The sequence below is a fragment of the Athene noctua genome, chromosome 4, assembly GCF_965140245.1.
Source record: "Athene noctua chromosome 4, bAthNoc1.hap1.1, whole genome shotgun sequence".
Classification (NCBI taxonomy): domain Eukaryota; kingdom Metazoa; phylum Chordata; class Aves; order Strigiformes; family Strigidae; genus Athene; species Athene noctua.
Genome location: NC_134040.1, coordinates 68,393,866 through 68,418,997, shown reverse-complemented (window position 1 = coordinate 68,418,997; position 25,132 = coordinate 68,393,866). Strand labels below are relative to the sequence as shown.

Below are 25,132 nucleotides of genomic sequence, written 5' to 3'. Positions count from 1 at the left end.
GGCTGTTTTGACTGGTCAGTGACAGGTGATTGTCCGCTACTTACGATGGATTTGCAATCACTACACTGTATCTTTTTAAAAAACCAATAATAATAAATGGAGCAAGAGACAAGCTAATTCCAATGTTAGAATTATAGTGATTGGCTTTTTCAAAATAATTAATGGGTTATATGTAAGAAATATCATGAGGTGCTTCAACGTTTTCTCATTGTAGACCCCTTTTTGTGTGTGGAATAGGATTAAAAAGGCCAAGATTCCAAGAATTTCAGGTTTCAAAGGATGATTACCTTTAGAGTTTAATGTAGTAGTTTTTCCTTTTAGGGCTGGGGAACTTTTTGCCAAGCCAAAGAAGTGTGTTTGGATAGCCAAATCTGCTGTAATTTCAATATGCAGTAGCCCTTAGATTTTAGAGGTATGTAGTAACTGAAGAAAGTTGTGATGAAATCACAGAACTATATAAATGTGTATCTGTTTATTCCTCCCAGTCTCCATTAGTAGTTTGTTGACAATTCATTTGAGGGAATGGACTAAAGCTATCCACAATAGAAGAAAGAACTTTAGGATGAAATTATTATCCTTACTATTTTTCTGTTTGGTTGTTTTTGGGGTGGTTTTATGTTGTATTTTCTTTTAGAGATGGAATAAATTCTTTGGCAGAGTGATTCTGCGTGCCCAGTCATGTTATATGGTGTCTGACTTCTTCCTGCTGAAGGATCCATTCAAATAACAACTTATATAGACGTCTTCAGTGTGAAGTTTGTTCCCCTGAAAGAAAAAAAATTAAAGTAGACATTGTGGGGAAGGGGACTAACTGAAAGCCCTTTGAACTGCCTTTGTGAAAAAGGATACAAACTGTTGAATAGCCTTAGAGATTTTTTTCTATAAATGTCCTTATAGACTGAGAATAGCTAATATAGTAATACCTAGCACATCATACATTGTGCTCTGCATGAACATGGATATGTCTTGCAGTTTCTGTAAGTAAATACTTTGAATTTGAGGAATATGACCAATCTGACTGATACTAAGAGCAGAGTTGGCTAGAGAATAGGCTAAGATAAGCAAGGTATGGCTGAGCTTTTGTTAGAAACTGGTTGTCTAGGATGGCACATGGCTGGTAGTTTCTGAGAAAATGTAGGTGGTTTACATTTTAAATATTTATGTTGAAAAAGTTCTAACTATTCCAAATGGGACTAGGTAGTTCTGAGATTTGTGGGTGATGTAATCTGTGTTAAAGAATTTGCTAATTCCTTGTGATTTATTATCAGTAATTAGTATCAATGTGTATACAATTAGTATGTGTATGTACAGTGTCTGTAGCTCTCTGTTAGAAATTTTATTCATTGAACCACTTTGGTGGTGGAATATGAAACAATCTCTTATGAGGAGTTTAATAATCTAATGGAAGTTCATTGTGTTTAAATAAATTTCAATCTGCAGTTCTTTTTGTTATAGGGCTGGTTGTGGGGAGTTAGCACCTGCCTGTAATCTCAATAATTTTTTACATCATTTTTGTGAATAAATTGGAATGGGATAGCAGATGATAAGACTGAGAGGAAAAGGTTTGGATTTCAGATGGCTACCTGGATAGGTTCACCCCTTAGCTCTGTTTTAAGAATAAAATATAACATTATACAGAGTTTAAATGTTGAAGAGGCAAGACAGTAAGCACTACCCTTCCATACTAATTTGACACCTGAAGCAAGTCTTTATATTAAGTTTGCTTTGAGGTTAGTGGAAAACATTTTAACGCTCAGCACACTTGATTTCTTCTTTTTTAAACTGGGAATAGCCTGGGAACCATTAAGTGCCAAATGCTTTCATCAAACCCATAAACAAAAGAGGATTCTATAGGAAATCCATTTACTCTCAGGAGGTTTCAACAAAACACATTTTCACTTATTCAAAGTGGAAGAATAAATCTGTAGCTCTTTTTAAAGAGACTTACTTCATGGGTCTAGGAGGCAGACAGAGTACTGGATTTAAAACAAAAGCTTTAACAAAAGCATCCTCACTAGGCTCTGTAAATTGTGGTAATGTTTGATAGGTCTGTAATACATCTGCATGTGAGAGCTATTCAGTTACTGCCCAACTTAGCAACATAGATAGCCTATGAGGGGAAAAAATGTGCTGTAGGGATGCTGATTTTTTTTATTAAATAAGGTAACTTCTAAGTGAATTGGCCTCTTGACTAAAAGAAAAAAGCTGTGCTCATGAGATAGAAAATTACTTCTACAGCAATGGAAAGCTTAAACAAACAACCTGGTGTTTTACCTGTATTTAATCACGCTGTACTTCTCCTGAGTTGTCTTTCTTGTCACAGATCATCTTTATACACAAACACACTGGTAATTAACCTTGCCTGACATATTTAACAGTGACCCAGTTGCTGCCACTTTAGAGGCTCCTAGCTCAAACATGGGGCTGACATTACTGAATAAATACAGCAAAGGGAAGATGGTTAGCTATGGAGGTTGGCTCCTGCACCACGTAATAACCTTGGATGACAGTCAGCAGAGAATGTATCTATATGTATCCATCTGTTGTCTTATGTCTTGGATATATAGACTTTTATATGGCTTTTGGTGGCAGAGACTGCTTCTGCATGTATTTCTACCAAGCATCGAGGTGTCAGAAGGTCATCAACTGCTAGTTTATTTAGCACAGCGTATGGAAAATATCTGCTTGTATTTTCTGAAAAAAACGGGCTACACTATCTATTAGAACTCAGTTTTAGGATTTTTAGTCAGTCAGGTAATTTATGGACCAGCATGGCACTTGTTATGGCATTCACAAGCACCACAGTGAGAGGGAGCAATCAAAATACTCCACAGAAACATACTTAATCAAATCCAGACTGCTAAGGTCATTTGACCACTGATGCGTGGATCTGTGATGCAGAATGCTACAGCGGTACAAACAGTTTTTTCATGTTCCTCCTTCTCAGTGATAGCATTCACTAGTGGAAATTAAAATGTTTTTGCCATTCTGATATTACAGTCTAAGAATACAACACACTCTGAAACAGTAACAAAAAAGAATAAGGGGACTGTCTGGATTTCTTTTGCCTCTGTCATTTATAAATTAGATGAAAATAAACACCTTCCAGTCCTTTAAATTTCTGCTTTTTAAAATGAAGTTATTTTGTAAAGAATCACTAGAAGCCAAAATTATTATCATTTGAAGTCTGTATTACTTTCAGAAAAAAAGGTGTGTTTTCTGTCAGAAAATTGGGGGTTTTCAGTTTGTTTAAAAGAAAGAATTTGAATCAGTATTGAGCATAGTGTATAAAAAATAAGAATGAACTGCAGTTAGCAGTGTAATCTTTATATATAAAATTACTTTTAAACATATAGTGTGTATGATCAAATAAAATTAGCAGTGAGAATTTCTGGTTGTTCAGGGGGTTTTTGTTGTTGTTTTTTGGTTGGTTTGTTTGTTTTTCCTGAAGCTATGGTTTCCAGATGTGTGGGATCAACAACAGTCTTGCCAGGTTTGATGATATGTTGTGGCTGAAGGCTTGAGGCTTTAAAGATGCATGATGTGTACAGCAAACAGAACAGCAAGAAACTTGCTAAGAATGGCTAAAATACTAATTTTTAGAGCTCAAAATCAAACTTACAAAGGTTTCTGAGAATGACATAGGAATCATTATATTTATTGTAAAGAATATTGAAAGCTGACAACTTTGTAAGTATAGTTATAATATAGTTAGTATAATAATAATAAAACTTTGTAAGATAGTATATAAAACTTCCATTGCTTCAAAATGTGTTACACTCCAAGTTCATTTACAGTATGTATGCTGAACTAATAGACAGGGACGGGATCCTTCTTAATGGATATTGCTTCATTGAAATTCATAGTTTCTATTATTTGCTGATATTCTGCACTTTATATGTAAATTATTTTTACAGTTTCACCTACAAATAAAAATCATATGGTTGCAAAAAAACAAAACAGAAAAATCCTGAACATGATAATATTTGGAAGGTTTAGCAAGTTTTGTAGACATGTCATACTAGGATTGTAGTTCAGCTAGCTCCACAGAAAACGTAGATGTTTCTGGTATAATTATATTATTCACTTGAAGATATGTTTAGACTTTGTTGTAAAATAGATGCAGGCAGTGCAGCCCACTACAGTGACTTAGAGAATAGCACAACATTTAGGGTTAGTTCTTACCCAGAAACTACGAACGTGGCTTTCTTGCAGAAGTCGCAGGCACAGAACAAGGACCAGTCTTTCAGAAAGAAATTGCTCTCAGTCAGGAGCTAGGGAGGTTTGATGAGAATGGAAAGAAGACAGAACAGAAATAGATTAATTGCTGGTGTCAGCGCTAGACTGAAGCTTCCATGCTTGGCTTCAAATTAAAATTCAATTTATTCAAAATAGTAGTAATGAATTGTGTAAATGGTTTAATTCTTAAAGAATTAAAGCAACAAAACCATTTTGGTGTTGACAGTGTCTTTTGAGGCTTGAAAGAAAAAAGCATGACTTCATTCCAGCAGTGATAAATAACAAGTCAAGGCATAAGTTTCCTAATCAAATCTACAGAGTATTGCCATGTACATATTTGGTTAAGAACTATTTTTAAGGGAGGTAGATTTCATTTCCCCATCCCGTGTAATGATGCCATTTCTTCTCTTACAGGAACAGTAGATAAACAGTGCTCAGAACATCCTTGGTATTACTTTAATTATTCTGGGTAAGCTTCTAAATGTGCTTAGGTTTTCATGCTCATCCACCCGTACAGAACAAAACTAAAGCTTTTCTTCCTGAAAGTATAGGTATAGGGCTAATATAGCGGGTAATTCCCAGTCCCTAAGACTTTGCCTACGTCTTTCTATGGAAGTTCTGCATTTATCCCCACTGAAAATAAGTCCAAGTTGTCTATGTCACTTCATCATGCTGTCCTGAAAATCTCAGACTGTTGTGAATTGAAACTTCTGCTTCTTCCTCACAGTAACTGAATGATGATTGCACTTTTGGCTTTTGGGCTATTCAGTGGATGTCACCGAAGTCTTGAAGTTATGAACCATGGCTTGGTTGTATACAAAGAACAGTTGGGGCTTGAGCTGTGAAACTTTAGATGTGTACACGTGCTTAGGAAAGTATGCTGTCATTACTATGTGGGGAAAGGGGTAGGTGGAGTCTCTTCAGTTTCACAAGCCAAACTCATTGTGAAATACAGCTAATTTGCACAGTGACAACTTCCTAAACATTTATCCCCTGTTCCCCCACCCCCCCACTAAATGAGGGAGGTTCTGAGGGAGTGATTTGTAAATCTTGTAGGGAGAAGAGGACTTTGAAGACCAGATAGCTCAGAGTATTGAGAGTAGACCAAATGCTGTCCTGTTTAGATTCAAATCTGTTGTTACATTTTTAAGTCTGTATGCCAGCCATGTGAGAGGGAGGACATGTCTAACAAATACTCATCTATTTTTGCCTGTGCATTTGTTCCTATCTTGGACGGGAAATTTTGGATGTCTTGCTGACTTGGCGTAGCTGAGGTACTTAGACTGTCTTAAAAATTGATATGTACTAATGCTTTCTGTAGTACTTTTCCTGCCATAGGAAACATCTTAGGCTTTCTATGCTGTTGTCTATACCAATTGATTTTATTTAGCCTAATTAAAAGTGTCTGACTGTTGCTTTAAAGAAAATAAAATCGCAGTTGAAATTCGTTGTAAAATATCTGAGAAGAGAGGATATGGCAATAACTGCAGAAATTTTCCCTTGGTTTTAAGATTTGCCTGACTCCATTTGCCAAGTCCCCTATGTTATGGAATGGTGAACACAGTTTTTATTTTGTTCTTCCAGAAGATAATTATTGGTATGGCTTTACCAACATTCACATGTAGACCTTTGTTTTTACAGGACTCCATCTGAACTTGGTGATAATCAATGGAGACCATATATCAGGTACCAACCATAGGTATTCTTTGCCATGTGCTATAGCAACTTCCATTGTCTCAAACCAGTTAATGGTTGGGTTTTTTCCCCTGCAATATCTTAAAATATAACTCGATTTTAAATACATTTTTTTTCTCTTAGGCAGATATTGTTTTATTCTTAATACAGTAAGTAATCAATTAAAAGTCTTTGTGAGCTTCTTGACATAGAAAAATAAAGAAGAAATCTATAAAAAAATAAGATCAGTGTTGTGACTGACAGTTTTATTAATAAAATGATATGAGAGCAGTCTTTGAATTTAGAGCAATAGACTGCTAGGGCTTGTGCTCCCTGTGGACAAGGCAGATATATAAATCTTAACAATTAAATTCTTTACATTCTTGGGACTAAGTTGAAAACAGTTTGTATTCAGGCTTGTTTTGGCTTTTACTGATTAAACAAATGTTGCATACGGTATCATGTGGAAACATAAACCCGTAAGCTTTTCTCAGGCTTATATATGCCACTGCCACTAGTCTTCCATAATAACTTTATCAATACGACTTGCTAACAACAATCAGATCATCTGTGTGCAGCAATAAACATTTCATAACCATCCACAGAAATAGATACAGTAAGCTCTTTGAATATGATGAATGTGGGCATTCTGCATCATTGTACAGTTGCTTTCTCCAATAAGTGTAACATAAAATATACCTATAAATGCTAGTGATAATACAAATAACTATAATCAGTTCTAATATTCAGGCTCTTTCAGAATAATTTTGGATGTGCTCTATGTTGTGAGTTCAGCTGATGTGAAACATCACACTTTGTCAGTTTCTGTCATTTTGCATTTTGCAACAGTAGATTTGAATCAGATTCTTAGCTAGTTTGAATATTTTAACCATATTTTATATGGAGAAATATCCATATAATAACATCGCAACTCAGTTCCTTGAAAACTCTTCCAGGAATAGTTTCCAAGGAGAAACTATTAACCCTTGATTTGATGTAATATGAATGAATGTCTGATATGTCCAAGAACTAAAATTGTGATATTCTTAATCACAAAATGCTTAATTCAAAACACTTTTGCATCTAAAGAGCATTTTATGAACAGAGATTTTGGCAAAAAATTGGCTAATAATGATCAAGGTTGTATAGCAGTGGTTTTCAAAGACCACAGCCAATAAAGGCACAAAAAATCCCACACACCAAAAACCATGCCAACAAATCCTAGGCAAGATGTTTAATTTCTGTGGATTTCCTATTCAGTTGGTGTCACACCTATCATGTTAAACCTATACAATAAGATATGTAGATAGTCACACCTATATTAAAGTAGTTTTATATAAAATGTAGCATTATAGTTACTTCTCAGTTAAGCCATGAATTCGGATTTTTTTTTTTTTAAAGTGTTGATTTTCTTTTTTTTTTTGAAGTGTTTATTTTGGGGGAAGACTCCCCCCTGCCCCATGTTCACTTCAGAGGAGAGAGGATCAACTTCTACTGTGTATAACTATGAGATCTGTTAAATATGACTTTGCAAAACTTTTGGAATGAAGCTGAAAATTACAGGTCTTAGGGACTGCTGTTGTGATCAGTGTTTGTACAGTCGGGAAGAAGAGATTTCTTGTATTAATCTGCACACTCATTATAAATGGTCTGAATGGATAATCTATGCTTTGGTTGAAGAATAGGGAAGTTTAAAAATACTGGGAGGAATATAATGAATTCTTTCTCCTACATCTTTGATAGCTTCCTTTCAGCTATCAAAGGGGCTATAAGATATCCTTTCCTTTCACAAAGTGGGCAATTAAGCTCCATCTGAATAATTCAGATGCACAGCATGGATTCCAGTATAGACTTTTCTGAACAATTTCAAATCAGAATGAAAACCACCAATTTCTTTTTTTTTTTTTTTTTTCACTGTAACTTTTCAACAGTAGAGTGTGAAAATCACAGTAGAAATCAGCTGTGCTTTGCACACTCCATGCAATTTCTTGGGGTCAACAGGGTTGTGATATTTATCATCTTACTTTGTTCAACGTTTCTTCAGTGTTGAACTGCATTATTGCAAAGTGAACTGCTTCATCAGTAATTTTGTATTATATTATAAAAGGAGAGCAATCAGAAACAAATGGTATTATTTGAAAGTTGATTTTATTGTTTCACAAATAGAGTGCCCAGTGCTTAAAAACAGAACTGAGGAAGAGCTACTTAATCATGGTTATCACAGCATCACTAGAAGATGGCTAGCTTGTTTTGAACATTCCCGCAGTAGCATTACTACTGGATTTCTTTGGTGCAGAAGAGGAAGTCTTGTTCAGCCCAAACTCTGCAGCAGGATTCTTCTCTCTGTGTGATGTGCCTGGTGGTAGAGCAGCTAATGCCTTCACAGCCGTTAGTAGGTAGAATAAACACTGTGAGTAATGAGCAGAAATAGCCCATGGAAGAAGGAAAATATGATAACTTTCTTCCTCAACCAGGAGGACAGAAGTTTATGATGTTGTAAGGCATGATTTATACCTTATTAAACACAATTTTTGACATTTGAATCCCTTTTCCTGCTTTGCTGCTTCTTTCCTTCATGTTTACCCTTCAGGTTCCTCATCTTTTGTGTTTGTTTCTTTAGGGTGGACACCACCTTGGGGTAACAGCATTATTCTTGATTTGAAAAAAACAACCAACCAACTAAACCTGTATCCGTTGCCTCAAATTAAGTAAATTTCCTATTCAAAGTGTTAGAGTATGCAGCTGCAACTACTGTTACTATTTCTTCCCTTGCTGTTATGGTTTAAGGTGAGACACTGTCCTCCAGCCACTTAATTATAGAGATAATTATTGCTTAGATGAATAGTCTATTACTTAAGCAAATAAATTTGAATTGGCACCCTGTAGACTATTGCCCTTGTACATTCCCTCATTGCCCAAATAATGTACATGCGCTGGTCTTTTGAAAACTGAAGATGGTTATGTGTTATGTTACTTTGTGGGCTGTTTGAGCATAGCTCATTGGCCCTGAGTTCGTATTTGTTAAAAATTTTGAATATGTTAACAACATTAGGTGCCTATAGTTCCATATAAGCTTGCATGCTTTGAATACCTAGTTGGAATTGGGCAAGACTCAAGTCTTGCTTAAAAAGCTTGTTTGATTAGTTTTTGCAAATAATCTTAAGTGTGTACTCATTCTTAAAGTCTGCTCTTTAGACAGAGATTCCTTATAACTTAGTCATTCATGATGGACATAAAAGATCAAAAGACTACAGAGGATAAAGTGCTTGACTTTGTGGTCAAAGTGTTGGCCTGAGTCTCACAAGACCTGAAGTCTTGGCTGGAACACAGATGTCCTGTATGGACCTTGTATCTTGGTTCCTTCCTCTGTAAATCAGAGGTAAGAATACTGCCCTGTCACAAGATCTGGTGGGAAATATTTTTGATGGTAGACAAATGATGGTTTGACTGGTAAACAATGGGTTTAATGATAAGGAAAAAGTGCTCTGTGGTAAATAAATGATCATGCAAGTAAACACAACTAAAGTTTGAAATCAGTAGTTTAATGAAGCATTTGTCCAACTCTGTCATGTATTTTTACTTGGCCTGTTGCTGTGGCACGTAAAAATAAAAGCCATGACCCGAATTTGAGTTTTGTATTAACTTTGTAGCTTAAAAGGAGGAAAAAAGACAACCATTTAGCATCCCTGGTTAACGCTATTAATGAATTTGCAACACAACTGCAACTCTTTGTCCTTTAATCACAGCTAGGGTACTTGCTGAGGAAAATTTGCTACCTGGCAACTCTGTTCTTTTCTTTCTGTTCCTGGCTGGTGTTCCTGAATCAGAGCTAAAAATATTATTTTTTTTTCCCCTTTTGTTCTACCAGGCATCATTTTACTTTCAAAGCTCAGCACCTTGGACTAGCCCTCATTGCACTTCATAATTTATCTTCGTACTTGTAGAAATATAAATGGTCATAAGCAATGTGAAATCACTGCTACAGTATCTAGTACATGATAGCAATTTGGGGAGAAGAATTTCAGAGCGTCAGGGAAATAAGGCCATAAGTACCTCAAATCCAAGCAATGGTTCTATTCTGTTTCAGATCTGTTTGGGGGGCATTTTTTTCAAGTGGGAGAAGGTGATTATGTAATAGTGGTAGTAGGATGAGTATAACTGGTGGTGGTGGTAGTTCATTTTATTCTTAGAGATCAAATAAGTCAGAGCTGAATGGTATTTTTATGTGATGGTCTAGAATTATTTTAAAATTAGAGGAAAAACAGTGGACTGCTCGATCAGTTTAAATCCAGAGATTACAGATGTGGATTGGCATAAAAAGGTAGATTTGAGTGACAGTCTCTAAGAGCACAGTGAAGCTGAAGTCTAGAGAGGAACAGTGAGCCTTCTGGGATGGCTCAGGCCCTTGTTGAGAGTCCAAGGGTGCAGACACACTGCAATCAGGAAACTAGCATTAGCTCAGACAGGATGCATGAGTCAAGGGTATTGAGAGGAGATGAAAAACGTGGTGTTTGGGCATCTGCCACTCGCCAGTTGCTGGGCACTATTTGTGGTTCATGCCGCTGATCGGAACGTATTGGAAAAGAAATTAAAATAGTTTAAACTGGGCTAACAGCTAACATCTGCCATGTGTCTTACTGAAAGAGAACTGTTTATCTGCAAGGACATGACTGGAAGGGACAGTAACATTATAGTAGTGTGTTTCCCTTTTCCACCACCCCAGCCCCCCTGAATCTGTTCATCTCAGCTGATAAGGCTTACCAGCCTGAAATACTGAGTATAATCTGACAAACATATCATGTGCAGTCCAAAAACTGCAGCCTACATTTTCCTACTTTCTTTTATAATGGGAGTTTTTCTGAATTAACATCCAGAATCTGTAAGGTTTCAAAACAGGCATCATACCATGGCCCGCTTGTATAGTTTCATTTACGCTGGATTCAAAAGAAAAGATCCTAGTAGCCTTGCTCAGATCTAATAACAGTAGTTCCTCTTTCAGACCATGCTTTGCTTCAGTTAACCCTTATGGGTATTTGCATGGAGTGATGTAGTCAAACAATTCAACAGTACAGAGCAGAAACTTCTTCTTAGCATATGCTGACTACTGCACATTTGGTGTGAGCATTAGACTGAAGTTATATTAGTAGTTGGAGACAACTACTTAGATGTGAATAAATTCTGAGGAGTTGGTTAGAGAGAGCGAGACATACTATCTGTTTATCTTATTTTCCTGACCCCTAAATCTTGGTCTAAAATGTAGTACCAACTCTGACATATATTTCAATTGATTTTTTTTAAAATAATTTGATGGTCTGTATTCAAATACCTTTGTTTCCCTGTATTTCTGGGATCTGTCAGACAAGAAATCGGACTCTTCATTTGTTATAGTGTTTCTGTATCAAGAATAAATTCATTGAATTTTTGCTGCTGACCTGTGTTAGCTGTTTTGGCACCTCTGGTATTTTCCAGGAGCAAGGAGTTCTCAAATTTTGAGCAATTTATTTCCACGACATTTTTAACCCACTTAAATTCTCTTGGGTATATTGGATAATTTTAGACAATGATAAGCTGATACTCTGAATACGCGGAGGCTTGTCTTTTGTTATCAAAAAGACCTTTGCAGTGGTGGAACAAATTTTTTCTTGCAACTGAAATGTATTCTCTGCAGAGAAGACATTTCAAAATAGCTTGGAAAGACAGTGAAATAAAACTACAAAGTAGAACTGTCAGTTATTTTAAGACCTACTGCATGCATTTTTCTAAAACCAGTCCTTGTGTTTGGTATTCAGAAATGCTCAGTTCCCTGGTTTATATTTTTCTAAAACCTAAAGCTATTTATAGTTTGGACACTGAATCGTACCATTTCTTCCCGTTTTACCTTCTTCTCCCTTACAATAAAGTAAATAAAAGCACTGTTTGCATTTATTTGTCCAACAAAGCTTGAGTCTGGAGGGTAGGACTGATTGACTGGATGTAGATGGAGACAATTTGAATCCATTTATATAGTTTCAAATGTTTAGGCTCTCAGTTTCTTAGAGAACTTTGGCCTATTGCTTATATATTAAAAAAAAAAAAAAAGGCTTATCTGACCTTTGTGTTTACACAGTATACTGTATCTGCCTTTCAAACACTGATCAGTGATGGAGGTTATCTTTGATCTCCTTAACTGCATAGTTATTTTTATCTTGTGAATGAATCAAAAGTTTTACTGATATATTCCCTGACCGCGAACACCACATTAACATGGTTCAGGGATTGTTTTAACTGTCCATGTCATTAAGCCAAGCAAACCCTCAGAAATATTAAAAACCCAAAAAGAAAACCCAAACAACAAAAAACCCCCAGCAAAGCAAGAAACACCAGAAAGCCCAAAAGACTGTGAAACTTTGAGCAGAATCACATTTATTATGTTTAAATCAAAAGAAAAACCTAATAGTATATGTTTCTTGCTTGTTACACATCTCAAAGTATTTTCTTTCCCCTATAAGGCAGATTTTACTCAGTAATTGTCAGACACCTACTTTATTTAACTACATTGGTGTAGCCAAAGGGTGTTGCCAAATTACAATTAGGACATCTACTGTCCAGAATATTTATTGTAGTGCAGCTCACTTACGTGAAAAACAACTTTTAAATGATGTGACTGTGACTGTTTTATAGTGCTGTTTTACATTTGGTAGTAGCAGTGTTTCTTTGAAGACTTCTAAGGTTTCCTTTTCATTTCTTCTAAAGCATTTTTTAAAGCACCCAAACATTGAACCCTTCAAATGAATAAACACAGAAAATGTGTAAAACATTATTCCCTACAGTTCTTTCAATAATGTAGTAATTGAGAAGACACTTCAAGCTTCTGAAAGGCTTTCAGTCCGATTTGTAGGTATAGACATTTGTTGCTATACACTGTAATTAATTTGCTAAATATAAATATGTTTCAGAAGGGTGTCGTCTTTGGCTATGTCAGGGTGGCATTTGGTGCACGTGAGGCATAAAGGCAAAACCAATATATTCAGCTGAGCTGCTCACTTCCAGTTACTGGGAAGAGTTTGTTATGCTCTCTCCAACAGTGCAGTGGGCTGTGTACACCAGCTGACAACCAGTAGGCAGCAGCATTGGCTCCATATGCTTTTTTCATTCTGAACATTTTTCCACACCCTATTTTAAAGAACCTCATCTAGCAACTGAATGGAAATCCTGTATTCCTTTTAAATCCCCATCTGACAGTTGGGTCATACTGACTTTTGTTTCACAAGGTGAAAACACTCAGGAGAAGATCTGAAAGGAGGTTGAAATTGAAGATTCCTGCTGTTGCAGAAGAGCAAACTGCTGTAGTGTAATTCAGTAAGTGGTTATCAATGTTAGCCACCTTTGTCTTCAGTTAGTTCATGGTTAAAAATAGGAACTATGGCTGCTTCACAGTATTTCTGCGTAGATGATGGCCCCGTTGGCTGAGAAGCCTGTGTATCTACTCGATCTGACCCTTGTTTGAGATCAGTGGACTCTTATGGTTTTCTGAATGACTACTGGAAGATCTTGTCCTGGAAATAGCACAATATGCATCTGATAGTGATGAGCACAGACTGAAGTTTGGAGGGAAGTGTCAATGGTCGAGGAAAAAGCTACCTGCAGACAATAGACTGTCCTTCGTTGGGCCTGAGACAGCCCTCTCAAATCTACAGCCTGAGTGGTGGTCTGTAGGGCTGTGCTAGAATTTTGGCCTAAGACTTCTAGTTACTAGTCAAATGTGTGTTCTTTTGTATTATTAGTTTCTTTTTGCTCACCATTTGCATAGGGTACTAGTAAAAAATTGTTTGTATTATATCTGTGAGTGGCTGCACTTCAGAATTTACTTTTGAACTGATACTGCTCTAGAAGTCCTTGGGATAACAAGTGGGTTGGGATATTTTGTTTGTTTTGTTTCCATTGGTTGGTTGGGTTGGTTTGTTTTCCTCTAGAGCTAAGAAAAGAATGTTGCTCCTGCTAGTGCTATTATTACCCCTATTTAATATATTACTCAACTCTAAAATATTTAAGGCTTATATAATTAATAAGCATCATCTAAAAAGAAAAATAAATGAAACGTGTTCCACTGGATCTGTTCAGGTGCTTGGAGAGACCACTCTGAATTGGCTATTTCAGTTGATCATTAATATTTGTTTTATTTATTGTTATGGAGCCTTTCTGAGTTTTCCTCTAGCCTCCGATTTAGAAATGCAGTATCTGTGCCTACTTTTGCTGTGAAAAGTCTGAAGAATGATTCTGGCAGATGGACTAGGCAAAATACCAGAGTGGGCACTTACAAAGGAAAAAAAAAAAAAAAAAAGAACTGGATATTTGGATTCCAAAGTGCTACCACAGTGATTAAAAAATAAAATACAAAACTTGAGCCCTTCATTTGATCTGAAACATGAATACAAGTTCATTTTGAGTTTACAAAGCTGAGAACACTGGCATCCTTCAAACCTCTTTGGAAAAGCAGCCAGTTCAAACTTCCTGAGACTGAAGTTTGTGGGAAGTGGCCTAACATATTAGAAAAGTTTTTTGAACTCCAAACAGAATAAGGTATTATGCTCATTGATGATCCTTATGCTTAGCAAAGGAAACTACAAATTGTGAAACATTTGATGTATGGTTTGACTTATGCCACTGTTACAGCAATGGTATGCAACTCTTGTTCAAAATACACTCATTGTGGGAAATGTCTCATTAAAAGAATATTTAAAAAAATTTTTTTCTTGCACAAATAAGGAAATGGGTAAGAGCTTTCAAACACTGTAATCAAACATGCATCCCTACAGACCATTTGGAACAAAGTAAACTTTAAAGATTAACTTGACCAAACTAAATATAGAAAGAAAAGAAAAAAACCATATAGCTATGTGCTTGGAACCTTACCGAAAACTACATAAAGGCCCACTGTATAAAATAGGCTTTACAGGGACATGTAAGGTATGCAAAGCCAAAGACTAGAGCAGGCAATAAAAGTGATTTTTACCTCAGACAAGCATCAAATTAGCCATCGAGGTGCATCAATCAGGTGAAATTCTGTGTCAGAAGTGGAGCTTTGGATTCTGTCTGTGTTTCTGGAACACTGTAGCCCCAAATGGTGTTTGGGCTCAGAAAACTCAAATGGTGTTTAGTCTTTGCCATCTTACAAATATTACTGTGTCACTCCATGAATATTGCAATCAAGCCAAGTCACCCCAAACAGCAAGAAAAACTGGATTAAGCTCCCTTCCCTTTTTTAATCTTGCACTTATTCTTTAATGTACCTTTTAAAGCCTTGTCTTAGATTTCTGGTGGTATTAATCAGATGAGCAGTAGGTTATAAACAGACACTCCGTTGATGGAAGTGCTGCTGATGAGCTGTAGGTGATATGCTCAGCTGTAGGTATGGTATGTTACTCTGTATTTCTGTATAAAGGCAGACTGCCTGCACAAGTTACACTGAGTGAATGTATAGCTAAATCTCGGAAAAGTTTCCGGTTTCTTCTGAAGAGAAATGAATGGCTGCTACTTTACAACATGTTTTACAAAATAAATTATGGGAACAGACTTCTTAGTGTTTATTCCAAGACTAAAAATTGCTAAAAGCACAAGACTTCATTTTGTCTTGAGCACCTGTGCAAGCGAACAAATGCATCAAGTATAGATAATGTCTGTAACGTTAGAAAGGTGTTTATTTCTGAATATAAATGAACCTTGATTTATAGGGTTCATTAGCAAAAGCTGATGCGTGTTGCCGTGCATCAGTTTCTTCATGAATGAAAGCTTTCAATCTGGCTCCAGTGTAGGGATGCTATAGCAGCAAGCCCCCATGTCTGGCTGTCCAGAAAAGAAAGCAGTGAAAGATGTAGAGAAAATAACAATTTCTGTTTATGACTTCTTGAAGATCCTTCTGCTATCAGTTCTGGGTATTATCTGGGGTTTTTTGCTTGCTGGTTCAGAAGGTGAATCTATCTCCCTAGTGTAGTGTGTTTGGTATTTAAAGCTGTAAAAGACATTTTCTGAATTGCTTTTCATATCATGTATCTAAAAGCCTCTAAAAGTGATGGTTAGAAACAAGCATCTAATAAATGATAGGAATATTGAGAACCTATTATAGATACCATTGAAGTAGCTTTGTGCGATGGCTGTATCAAAAGATATACCAATAAAAATAAGTAAGGAAATTCAAATGCTTCTAGGTTTTTGAAGTTTTTTCATTAGTTGATTGTAGTTTTTCAAATGTTATTTTCAGTAGTTAGGGGAGTTGTCTCTATTTTCACCAGTTTTCTAGACCCCACAAGATGTAGAAGTTTTTTTCAGTAAATACAAAAAACGTTGGAAAACAAAATTATAATACACTTCCCCTTATCCACAGTAACAACAGACTTTAAGGCAGCTGCAGAGAGATACCAATTTCTCAGATAACTAGATGAAAAAAGGACTTTAGAACAGTGAATGAAATCTAAATTTTCAGCTAGAGTGAGGAATGAGATGTGAGCAGCATGTTAAACACAACCATTTCTTGCCTTCCCTATTTTGTTGAGAATCAAATCTCATTTCACTAAATCTAGGAGATGAAGCCTCAATTCTTGCTTCTTTCTGCATTCAGAGCTGTTCACGAGAGTGATTTTTAAATATTTTTTTTCCCCTACCACTTTGTTGCTTTCACTGTCTTTGCTGGAAAGGCAATGCCATTGCATGGACAGAAATTAGATAATAGTGTTTTGTACTCTGATGGATGCAAGGGAAGATTTACCATTGTTTTTATAACTCCCTCTACAAAAGTTCTTGAAACAAGAAAGCCCTTTCCAGCACCTCCTCTACTGAAAGCAATGTGAGTATGTTCTGTTACTTTTCAAGTAAGAGAATTTATGAGGCTTTGAATGTGGTGAGGCTTTATTGGAATGATATCAAAGGTTTCTGTGACTTAGTTTTCCATTCATGGTGTAAAGGCCCTTCGTGGCTATGGAGCAAGGGACCGTAGCACTCCCATACTGTATCAGTATATCAGTAATGCACTTCATTGGGTTCCCAGAATTACTTAATTGTGATCTGAAATTACAGTTTAACAAAGTTCAGAAATCTGTTGTGTCTCATCAATATGCAGTCGATTGGCTTAGCTGTCTGTTGCTTGATTTCTTAATAGGGAAAAAATTATACCAAAATCAAGACTTGCAAAATTAGATTGTTCCATTTTGGCTGCAGTTACAAGTGAGTGCAGAAACTCAACTGAGAGCTGGTGAAGGCTTTCAGAAGCATCAGAATAAAAGTTCTTCCTCCTCTGCTTACACCAAGGGGCACAATGTTTTTCTGTAAGATGTGGTAGATGCAGATTCATGTACTCTTCTCCCCAAGATCATTCACATCAGGGAAAGAGCTTAATGTTTGTGCTGTCAGAGATTAAAGCTTTTTCAACATTTTTTTTTTTTAGTATCTCTTTTTTTTTTTTTTTTTTTTTTTTCCAGTGATGAGGGAAATTGATCTTGGGATTTGTATGTGCATGTGGTAACTATTAACCTAGTGCATTCTTAGTGACTTGGGAACCGTGAACTGGTCTGTTCTAGCCTATGCCTATACCTTCCGGAAAAGTATGACTTCCCATGGAACTAATTCAGCCTTTCAGAAAATTAACTGTGAATTCAAAGACTGAGTAATAATCCAGTAATTCAAAATCATAAGGATATGAGCAAAAGCTGGTTGTGTGGGTGAGGTATGAGGCTTCGTTTGATGTGTTTCCATCTTCCCTGCCTGGATGTGTCTGGCACTGAATACCCTTTCTATGCCACACTTCACTCTCTCTTTCCAGCTGTGAAAGTCACTGTTACTTGCCTGCTCACACCTGCCTGACCAGTGGTTGCTGTATAAGGGAAAGCCCCTGAGGTTGCTTGTAGCAAATCTTGCCACCTTTTCCACCAGTTAGGAGGACTGGGAAGGAAGACACTAAACTGACATCCTTCCTTGGGCATTGTAGCTTTAGCCAGCTCTACAACAAAGACTTAACATACTGATCACCAAATGCAGTTCATAATTTCAGTTTGGGTGCTCAGACTTCTGTCACCAAAAGCTCTCCTATTATATGCTGTGAAGTAAAAGTTTGGGGTTTGCATTTGTAGTCAAAAACAACAAATGAGATAGGAAATGCCAAGGAAAGAACAACAGAAAAAAAGAGAACATAATTTTTGTTAAAAGCTTATGTTGAATGTAGTCTTTCACTATGAGAATAATGAAACATTTATTTATAATCCTCTCTGATACGTGTTTCACATAGTGGGAAGGTGAGAGGAGAAACAGAAGAGTAATACTTGTAAAAAGTGTGTCAGTAAGTAGGTGTATTTTTATCTATCTGCCAGCATGTGAAACAGTTCTGCGTATGTGTATTCTAATAAGGGAAGCATTATCCACATATATATCAATACTAGAAAAGAAATGCCTATAGTGAAATTCTGTTCTCTTATACATCACATCTTTATTTAATGGTGGGTTGCTAATTTAAAAACAACTGTAACCATAGTTTAAAAACAACTGTAAACATAGCATATGCCTAATTTATGATGTTACTGACTTCTGACAGAATACAGACACTACTATATTTGCATACTCCCTCAGGGCAGTCACTCTTTTAGCATAGTCTAATTACCTTCCTGTGTGCGTGATCTCTTGCTCTTCACTTGTCACGGGGCATGCTAATGCACTGTAGGAGGTTCTTGACAAGGAGCAGCCCCTTCTCATTGTGTGGCTTTCTGACTGAACTTAAAAGGAACAGGGACTCTTTTCAGCTATTTGTAATGAAGTTTGGGGTGGAGGGAAGGTACAGATGATGAGAGCACCTTGCAAGTTAGCTATCCTAAGATGCACATCTTGTGTCATACGCTGTGGTACAGCAGATGTTCAGTAACACTACTTCTTTTTTTCTTCCATATAAATGCTGGTTTTAAGAACACAATACTTCAAAAATGAAATAATCACAATTCACTCTGTAGCACTACAACAAAAGAAGCCACAGGTCACCAGCCCAACAGTTATCTGAATGGTTAGAGGCTTTAGAGAAAGGGCTGAGGTTTCAAACTGAGGGAAACATTTCCCCATCAGTTTCCAGAAGAAAACTTTGTGTTTTACATGTAGATTAAAACTTCAGTACAAACTTTCATTTCAGTCTTGCTGCCACTTTTATTTCAGTTGTAATAACACCTATGGTATTTAATTTTTTATATTGTACAGCAGAAGGCGGATAAGCAGGTGCAGCACTACACAGTAAGAGATGGTCTTCTCATTAATTTGTTCTCTATGCTGGCAAAGAACATCATGAAAATAATTCTGTTGAGGATGACAGAGTCACTGTCACTGGCAATGTTTTGATGGAGAAACCTTCCCATATTTGTTTATTTACACTTTCATTTTTATTCTAGATGCAAAGGAAAAAAGATTTGAAAAAAAGATATAGTGTTGAAAGCTGTAAGTGGAATACATTTCCCCTTGATGGAAAAATTTATTTAGTGGTTTCCATGGGGTTGAGTTTTTGTTTAGTCTAATATTCTCCTGCCTTTGTAATGTGTATAGTCAAAATGATCTTTACTAAATCCTGTTTATACTTGCTGTTGTATACTTGTAGAGCACCTAGTGTTGACAAGGGTGCACCAGAACAGTTTTCTACATTTTTTTTTCATAGTCCCATAACAGACGGGTGTTCCACTTAACCTGCTCAAAGCCACAAAACCTCTCAAAGGGAAAAGTGTCCCCCTTACCACAGCCAGAGTGTGTACACAAGTACTGTCTGTGACTTCCTCTACCCTGCTTTCTTTTCTAACTAGACTAGTTTTCTTGGCTTGGCCTACCATTATGTTATGAGCTTCGTTACAGAAGAAGATATTTTAAGAAATAAACTCTCCCAAATAACATCAGTTCCCAACAACCCTAGTGAGGCTGAATGGGAAAGGCCAATGAAGCGCCAACACAAATATCATTTGAAAGGATGGGACTCAAAAGACTGAAATATCAGTCTGTAGCAAGACTTAAAAACTGAATTTTTATGTGATCATTTCTTAAGTAGCATCCCTAAAGGGTCAGCTTCCTCTACTTTTTAGTCTCATTTGAACAACCTGGGCTTTTTATTTCAGTATCAGTATGGATATAAAAAAAAAAAAAAAAAAAAAAGGCAACTATTGTTAGTTATAATAATTACCCACTTTGAACTGTTCTACTTTTATCCTCTTAATGAATAAAGTAAGGCTGAAGCTTTTTCATTTCTCCCACTTCAGAAAGGGATGAGCAAAGCTCATTTTTGAGGCAAACCAAAGGAAGGAGTAGACCCCAGGTTGATGTTATAGCATATAGGGCCAGAACATTCAACAGGAAATGCACACAAATGTATAGCCCCAGGAAAGGTGAAAGTAGGAGCTAAGACATTACAGACACTAGTCTCGGCTCCTCCTGTTAAATTGATATTGGATAAACTATTCTCCCAAATGAGTTACTATGTCACTCACAAAGTTGTTCATTCTCTCTTTTTCCTTGTTAATCCCATCCTTCTTGGAGAAGTATACATAAGTCAAAGCACATAATTTGCTTGCATTTCAGTGTGTGAAATACTATTTATAGTTCTGATCACTAAGTTGGCTTCATTTTTTAAAAACAAAGTAACATCATTGTAAAATAGCTCCAGCTGTTGAAGCGTACTTCTGTAAAAGGAAGACCTTGCAGGAGACCTACCTTCATCTTGCCTTTTGCTACACAAAGTTAGCACGCTGTTCAGTATAATATTGAGAATGGAGTTAACATGAAATAATACATATATTCACAACATGTTTATGTATCATTAATACTAAGAATTTATTATCTGTACTTACAAAAAGGACTTCAGAATAAAAGGTTAGAATTGTGTTCCTCTGTACTCCCTTGTGGACAGCAAATCAGAATATTAAGAGTACCTACAGGGGTAAGACACAGGGGATTGCAGTGAAGACCGGGATGCAACAACTTCTACTACTAAATTCAGTGCCCAGGCTTCTTTAGGTGTGTGTTAACTTGTCACTTCCAAATCCATTTGCCAGACCTAAATTTGTAAGCTGGCTAGCATTTGGAATATTAATGGTTAATTACCACTTATTTTACTAATAATTTAATGCACAATAATACATAGAAAGGCTGTACCTATTATGAAGAATAATTATCTTGCACTTGCCTAGCTTTTTGACACCAAAACTGCATTTCTGCGGCACATACTTTTTCCAAAGCAAAATAGAAATTAGTTTAAAAACTTGCAGCAGCACTTTAACCATAGCTGCATATCTCCAGAAGCACAGAAGATGTTGACTTTAGTATTCAGAACTGATGACTTGTCATCTACACTTAACTGGAGAAATGCATAGTATCGGATGAGTTGTTCTGGCCAACAGAATGCTGCTTTTACAGACCTGTTCAATTCGCTGCCCTTCTCTTTGTAGGTTGGTGAGGAAACAGGAAGAAGAAATCTGCACCTGACCTACTTTATACTGATTTCTAAACGCAGAGGAGGACTAATGTACATCTTTGAAAACACCAGTTCCACACCAGTTCCTGCTAATGGCTCAAAAAACCACTGACCTGACCCCCTACAAGAGTCTCCATTTCTGTCAGCTAAGTAATATTTTTTTTTCATGTTAACTTCATCCTATTTTTTTCTTTCTAGCTTTGCAGATGACACTAAGTGAAAACAGCACTTCAAAACTGGGATAAACTCAGCTTGCATTTTAGGTACAATATTCTTATCAGATATGGGTACTTATTTTGTAAGAATGACAGAAGCTATATTAAACATAAAATAGACTTTCCAGATATTTTCACATTTTCCTCATTCTGCTTTTCCAAATACAAAATGGAACAAACAGACCCTTTCTCCTGTTACACTTGTAACACATCATTTGAACCCAGCAGCCTGGAGTTCAGAAGTGCCATTGGTAGAGAACATGACCAAGGAAAAGAGAGCAGTACATGTTGTCAGCCCCCAGGAAGGGATGGGCACAATCTAGGCTAACTGAAACCATGCTCAGGCAACAAGTTATCTCAGGAGAAAGCCACTAGTGCTTTTGTACAAAACACTAATCTTTTCAAGTTTTGAAGTAAACAAACCATCTAACTACTATATAATACATTTGCAGTTACTTTTTCCTGACTAGCCTAACCCAATTCTGTTCTTCCCCGTATAAATATGTATTACTGTTCCTTATGGAACTCCATGTTTGTTTTCATCCCCTTTTCACAAACTAGGTTTCATTAGATTGACTAGTTTATATTTTACAGTTAAATTTAAAATGCCTTTTTTTTTTTTTTAATGTAAATTGTTTGCAGCTTGTCAATTCAGCAAACGGAGAAGAAACCCTTTTTGATTCAGATCCACACTATGTTTAGATTCCTTTGGGGCTGCTAGTGGAAACAAACAAACAAACAAAACACCACCACCACCCCCAACTGTCCTCTGTGAAGAGCTGCTGCAAAGAATGCTCTTCTTATTTGTTTGTGTATAGAAAGAAACTTCTTTACTACGAACCCACTGCCTGCAAATAGTTTATTTCACTTGAACAAACACACACAGTTAACAACCTTCCATGCTACTGATTAAGCAGTTATTTGCCATTGTGAAATCAAGATTGATCTTTAGTGCCCTATTTCACCTAGCCAGACTTTTTCATGTTTTAGAAGACTAATTTTCCTACTTCTTGGTCAAATTCATACTCCTAAGCAGCATTTTCTAGGTGGTTCAGACAGAGCAGATCCACTTATTTTTTAGCATGTCTTATATAAATGCAGAGAGGAGCTTCAGCTCATATTCACAGGGTGATCACATGGTGTCCATTGTTTATTAAACTTTCTGAGTGAAAAAAAATTTAAATAGTTCTGTGCATTTTAAACCCACCCCTTTTTCTTTACATATGCTGCTCTCCAGTTTTTTTCTTCCCAAGTTCCTGAAGTGGGATACAAACAGGTATATCTGGCACTGATACACTGGTTTGAACAGTCTTCCATTTCCAACTCTTTGCATTGTATTTTAATAGTGCCAGTACACAGCAGAACTGCTTACTTTGATATCTATATTATTTGTCACTCTTGTAACAGTACCGCTTGCTTAATTCACCAGGAGCTTGCAGCCTAAGTGTTCCTGTTCAGCACAGGATGCAGGACTGTACTCAGCTTTCTGGGAGCTCCTCTTTGATCACTCAGTCTCCTCTCTTCTGGTGAGTTTTGGCCAATGACTTCCATTGCTGTCTTGTGATTTCTCACACCTCTGCTTCTTGCCACAGCTCCTTTTTCAGAAAGCTCTAAATTAGCTAATACTTCCCCAGCCACATTACCGCATATCATGAGGGAATAAGTGTTAGTCTGTAGCAGCCAAGTTACAGACTCAGTTCTGGATTTAGGTATCTACATTTTCTTACGGGACAGAAATGCCTCACACAGCAGTTGGGCTATATGAACATCATCTTAGTGCAAATCAGTATGAACAGTACACATTTTTATGAGAAAGCTACAGCTTTCTGGAAGTGTAAATGAACCAGCAGTTCAGAGCTCCTTTATTTTTTTGTTTTGTGTTTATTTGATAGGCTGCCAATTATCACCCACATTTCACAGTGGTCATTGTGATTTTTTTCACGAGTACTAACAAAAGGAACGGTTGTTACCTGTACAAGGACCACTTCTGTAGATTATATTTGTAAAACTGAAAAACAAACCTGTCTTAATGAATGACATATGCTGTTTCTGATACCTTAAACAGAGAAGGTAAAGGCCCAGAGTCCCCCTTTCTCATAGCTTTTTCTGTCTCAGCTTTCCCATCATCTTCATTCCTGTTCCTTATGCTACTTTACAGAGTGCATCTACAGAAGGACAACACATACAGTTGTGTGGGAATGCATTTCAGCCTTATCTCAACTGGGTAGAGTAACTATCCCTAAACAATTCTCAAGTACACAGAAAATCATGAGCATTGCAATGTCTGGACTCAATAGGCTTGTTTAAAATGAAAGGAAAAAGCAAGACAGAGTTAGGTGCCTTACATGAGCATGAAATGAAATTTAGGTATTTGAATCCAAATGGGAAATTTTTCAAAACCCTATATTACTCTGTTTTATCTTGGAACCCGAAATGCCTTAGTCCTTAGCCTTCCCCTTCAAAGTTTTTGTCTGAATCTTGGCTTTTGAATGTTTCACAGATGCATCTCATGTTCCAAGGGCTGAGTTTCCCAAGGATAGGGGAAAAGAAGGAAGAAAAAGAGCACATTAAATGGTAGCATATAGACATTGAAGTCCAAGGCAGTAAAAACAGTAGAGATGTAAAAAGAGTAATATGTTTAAGCAATTAGAAGTGAAGGCACAACTTTATTTTTTTTATTAGCAAAGCTAAAACGATTACTAAAAATATCCCATAATTGAGACTAGCCTAAAGCATTGATATACTGACTGAGCTCCAAACCTGCTTGATTATTCCATGCACGAGGTGGCTCAGGATTCACAAACGAGTTTTCCCTGAATGTAAGAGCCTGAAAGTTGATTTGGTGTCCATGGTCAGACCAAAGTTCTTGTGCAAAAATGAGGATAGGTGCAGGATGTTCTGTTTCTGCTGTTGAGATGGAGTGTCTTTGCAACAGTGAACGTTAGATGCGTACAGCCTGAGGAACAGTAAGCAATGGAAACAAAGTGATAAATTGCCATCCAGGAATGGTAATGGTGCAAGCACTAGTTTTCAGTTCCTGCTCCCTACACTAAATATAATACTTTAGCTGCTATTTAATATGAAATGCTGACATAGTTGGGGTATTCTCAATCCCAGACAGATAACAACCAATAAACTAATAAATTTTCACATACCTTCTGATGCTCACCCTCAGGTTTACTGAACGATGCATTTTTTTTTCACAACCTCCAGGCTGGGACAGCTTTCAAAAGAAAAATAGTGCCTCCTTTCCAAGACAGCCTGTATCCTTCTGGTTCAGTCACTCTTCAGGCTTAGAAGGAAATTCCCTGACCTGCTGGACAGGCAGCCTAGTCAAGAAAGTTTTTATATACAAAATCAGATTTCCATTCTTTGCATAATCTACAAAGAGAGGGTTCTAGGCTGTGGATTCTGAGTGAAAAGAGAGACACTTAAACCTAAGAGAAGGGAAGGATTAGATGCAAAAAAAATAATGATGACAGCTTATTAACTGGCTGCATTTAGATGCCTGTTTTGAAACCTAAACAGTTAGATTCCATTTTAGTCACCAAAA

General features: G+C 36.7%; 1 long non-coding RNA gene across 1 annotated transcript; it reads left to right on the top strand.

Annotated features, from left to right (window-relative positions):
* Positions 1 to 5,428: 5,428 nt before the first annotated feature.
* On the top strand, positions 5,429 to 21,415 carry LOC141960442 (uncharacterized). Its single transcript, XR_012633623.1, has 3 exons — positions 5,429 to 5,513; positions 5,881 to 5,925; positions 21,339 to 21,415. It is a non-coding gene; the product is annotated as an uncharacterized LOC141960442 (long non-coding RNA).
* Positions 21,416 to 25,132: the final 3,717 nt, after the last annotated feature.